Source organism: Penaeus monodon, chromosome 5 (genome assembly GCF_015228065.2).
Source record: "Penaeus monodon isolate SGIC_2016 chromosome 5, NSTDA_Pmon_1, whole genome shotgun sequence".
Lineage (NCBI taxonomy): Eukaryota > Metazoa > Arthropoda > Malacostraca > Decapoda > Penaeidae > Penaeus > Penaeus monodon.
The window spans coordinates 50,592,384-50,597,383 of NC_051390.1; positions in this window are offsets into that span (position 1 = coordinate 50,592,384).

Below are 5,000 nucleotides of genomic sequence, written 5' to 3' on the forward strand. Positions count from 1 at the left end.
TGGATTGGCAGCTCGACGAGACCTGTCGCGAGGAATTAGAGATGGGCCGTGTGCCTGCCTGGAGACTCGCCTCGAGGGATCCTCGTGGCTAGAAGCGAAGAGTGGATGCAGCCATGCGCCCCGTCGGCGTTAGCCCCTTGATGATGATGATGATATATATACACACATTATGTATAAATAATATATATATATATATATATAAATATATACATATAAATATATATATATATATGTATATATTAAACATATATATATATATATATATATATTAATATATATATATATATATATTATATATATATATATATATACATACACACACACACACACACAAACACACACACACTCACACACACACACACAACACATACACACACACACAACACAAACACAACACACACACACACACACATATAAGTAGTCCAAAAAAGGGAGCAACTATCCGTCTGGTCAGGCTGGGGCAATGGTCCCCATCTCCAGGAGTAGCCATAGCCATTTCCAGCCCACTTCAACTGTTAGTAGAGGTAACACCTGTAGATAAACATTCCTCGATGAGAATGAGGTATTCTACACCAGACTCACATCTGTGACAAACAGGTATTATACACCAGACTCACATCTGTGACAGACAAATGTCCCCAGTGGGACATGCACATCACACTGGGCGACTTTAATGTGGCAACAAAATGTCTGTTGGTCCCCATGGCTTGGGAGGTGATCTCAGTAGAGAGAACGGCCTCCATCTCTGGGACTTCATGGTGTCTGTTGGTCCCTGAGGCTTGGGAATCAGCTCCCAAGCCTCAGGGACCAACAGCAAAAAACAAAAACAGCATCCATCTGTGGGACTTTGATAGGTCCCTGAGACTGAGGATTTCTGGCTCCTGTATCAGCACTCTAACCCACATCCCTGGATATGGTCTACATTCTTGTCAGCACTTGCTGGAGAATCCTCCAGAACTGCAGGTTTTCTGGAGTGTTGAGTTCTGTGACAATGATCACAGAACCGGTTGTGGCTACCTTTTGGTTCATTTCAAAATTCTCCAGTGGCCACTCCAGGGTGTTTTTACTTGGAAAGACTGAGGTAAGAGGAGTGTGGAAGGGGTTCACCACGGTAGACTCTGATTGGTTCACAGAGGTCAAACCTGTCGGACCCAGTAGCTCTGTGGAATCCTTTAAATATGAAATGTTTGACTCCATTGGCGAACGCCCGAGGTAAGGCAGAATTTCATCTCAATGGAGACACTGGAGGCCATGAATACATGTCAAGTGGCTCGACTGAATGACAATCAGCATTTGTACGACTCCTCAGTTGAAGGGCATATCTTCATCCTACCTATCAAGCCTGAGAAAACTGAACTTCAGACCCTACTCGCAGATGATTCTAGTCTGCTCAGTGATGGACAGATCATCTCAGATTATGCTAGGGCTTGTAAGCATTGGATGTATTGTATTTTTATTAGCTGTAACCCTCTGCTGTTAGTCTGGACGCACGTGGTGTCACAATCCCTGTGTATGACTCTATGGCACAGGGATTGCATACAGACTTGGCAGCCATCTGGGCCTGTGGAAGGGCATGATCATCCTCTCTGGAAGGTGAAAGGGGATCGGTAGGACTGTAGCAATTACTGTTGCATCACATTGCTTAATATACTAAACAAGGTTTTTGCTTTTTGCCCACATTCTTCAGAATGGATCTGTGACCACCTACTAAGGTACCAGAGACCAGAGCAGTCTGGCTTTACTTCTTGCAAGTCCACAATAGTGCTTCAAGTCATTGTAGGATACCTATATGCTGGTACTGAAAGTGCTGTATGGTGTTTGTGTGTGGTGTGGGGGGGGGGGCTCTCGAGCTTTTTTCCTATTATCTCAGGAGGAGGCAAGGCTGTGTTCTTGCAGCAACAATTTCCTATACTTGCATGGACTGGATAATGCACAGAGCTACTATCCAAAGTTGCTGTGGAACAACACTGGGCAATAACAAGGTCACCGACCTTGACTTTACCGACGACCTTGTCAACCTATCTGTCTCTGGAATCAATGGTGGTGGCTCTCATTTAGCAATGAGGCAAAGCGCTTGGGCCTTGAGTTCTCCTGGACCAAGATCAAAATTCAGGACATTGGAGGCCTGCTAGGAGAACCTGGACAGTTGATACATGCTTGCGGTGAGAATGTTGAAGTCAAAGAGAGCTTTTTCATACCTTGGTAGCATAGTCCATGTCTCTGGGCTGTCAGACCAGGAAGTCAGTAGATGGATTGGTATGGCAGCATTAGCCATGAACTCGGTCAACAAGAGTATTTGGATATGTTGGTACTTATGCAGAAGAACCAAACTATGTGTCTTCAGGGCGTTGATACTGCCAGTTTTGCTCTACGGAAGCGAAGCCTGAACGCCGTCTAGTGCCTTGGAGTCTCATCTTGATACCTAGGAGGTCATGGCTTGGGCAGCTCGACCAGACCTGTCGCAAAGAACTAGAAATGGTCCGAGAGTATGCCTGGAGGCTCGCCATGATGGACCCCAGTGCTGGAAGGGAAGGGTTAGCCCCCAGTGATGACGATGATGATACACACACACACACACACACACACACACACACACACACGAACGCACACACACACACACACACTGTAAAAGGCTATCATCCTTAGTACAATGGTGTACAGAGGGTAGTTATACTTGTTAACGGCTTCACTCTTTATATCTGAGAGTTGACACCATGCAGTATAAGAACACGAGACATGTCTAGTATTGGTAAGGCGGTACGCGGGTCGCAGCCAGCTGCCCGGAGGGAGAGGGCGGAGCTGACCTTACCGCGTCGGATGCTTAGCACGAACTCCCGGACAAACGAGGTGAAATATCAGATGTGACCTCCGCCCTCGCTGAGCAAAAGGTTATATTTGGGACTTTTGGATCCACATGGAAAACAGCCACGTGGTCCACTGGTAACCGAAATAGAATTATCCACATCCTATATTGATCAGCCACCTACTCGCGCCTCGCCCTCGAGGCGCCTTCAAGGGTGACCTAACTTGGCTGGTCGTCTCGTTCTCGTGCGTCGTCCTGGTGCATCCTTGTGGCTGCTCGTCCCTGTCGTCCTCATCCTCCTGGTCCTTGGTGTAATCTGTCCGTTCTTGATGTCCACACGTCCTCGAAAGTCTCGCACAGGTCCTCCTTGACTTCAGATTCGTCTTGGCCTTCTCGTAGTCTTGGCCCAGGCCTAACTCGGCGGCGTCCTCGTCCACACGTCCTCACAGATCTCGTCAGGTCCTTCTGGCGTCCACACGTCCTCGTAATCTCATCCGGATCTACGGGCGTCGGGGCAGGGGCGGCATCTTGGGGCGGCTGATACCTGCGGCAAGGTGCTGGTTCGCTGGATCTACGGGGAGTCCGGCAGGCAACGCCCGTCCACTACACTGGGATGGCTTAACACCTTTTCTGACGAAAATCTTGGTCCGCGGGCCTATGGCGATCTTCGATGACGTCCTTCCCACGGCATCCTAAGGTGACCGGAATTGCTGCAGGTTCTCCTTCGGTGCTTGTCGGTCTGACTGCAAATATATAGTCGGGGAACCAGATCATACACGTAAGGGCAAGAGTAAGAGAAAAAGAAAGGCAACAGAGAAGAGGGGGTGTTAAGTACCACTAGCCGGTGATTTATAAAAATTTGCGGTTTTTAATGTTGGTTTTAAATTATTTTTCGTCTTTTTTTTTCATTTTGTGTTTTATTTTCACAAAGATAAAGAAGAAAATAGAAGAGGGAGACGTCAGTAGTGGGCTGCATGGACCTAGCTTGAACTACCAACCGTCTCTGAAAGATATGAGAGTAGATAAGGGAACGACATCGGCAATCCACGAGGACTTACTTGAACCACAGTCGTCCCACAGAGAAGAAATAGATGTAACCGGTACATCATGTACGAGCCACTCGTCACGACAGACAAAAATGCGGGCTAAAGAGATAGATAATAAATCTTTACGCCGGCACTAAGACAGCAACCAGCCATATTAATGAAAATGGTCATTGTCTTTTGTCCTGCGTGTGTGAGTGAGGTGAAGGTGTGTGTGTGTGCGTGTGTGAGTGACAGCTAGCGTGAATGAGAGGGAAGGCGAGAGTGACCTCACACAGAGAATGAATCACAAACACGAATATTAACGTTCACTATTACAAAACTGAAGTACATTAGCAATGCTAGCTATGTAAGATTATTTCAACTACCACATTGAATTCAACATATAATGATATGCGACAGAATGTACTACCGAGGTACAAGTCTGGCTTGCGTGTCAGACTCCAATAAGACATATTAACGGGGGGATCCTATACCCAAATGCCGTATATGACTGAAACGACTCGAGCCAGGAATATAATAAACCTGTTCTCTTCTGCATATCTGTGATGGGCGGTCGCAAAATTCCCGAAGGATATATAAATTTTCACAGTATCACACAAACGCTTGGGGTGTACCCAAAACATGCAAGCGACTTGAGGAGGGTGAGAAAGGTGTGATTAATAAGCGAATAATGATTCTAGCTTAAACCCTAGTCCTACATTAATTAACGGACATAACCGCGGGTCACACCGACTCAAAGGGAGCCGAACGAATAATTTTGGTTTATTGTACCTACTTTCGAACGACGGAGCGCAGATCTATTAGGTGTTTACGCAACCCCGGGGCAATATCGGGCAATCCTGTGCACTATGATATGGGGGAAGATCCTATGCTATATTCAAATAATACAAATTTAATGAATTGCGTTACACGCTTCGCTCTAGCGCCGATAGAACTTGTCACCAAAAGTAATGTAACAATGCTATGGTTAATTCCCAAGGCGTCAACAAAATAACCAAAATACAGGGAACCACGCATTCATCAGACCCTTCCCACGTCGCCACCGACCGGAAAAAAGAGAAAGTGAGGTCAGGTCAAGACGGGAAATAATCTTTTTCTAATCCAAAGTGACCGCAAGCGAAGGAAAGGTACGGTCAGGTCGGGGCGAGGGG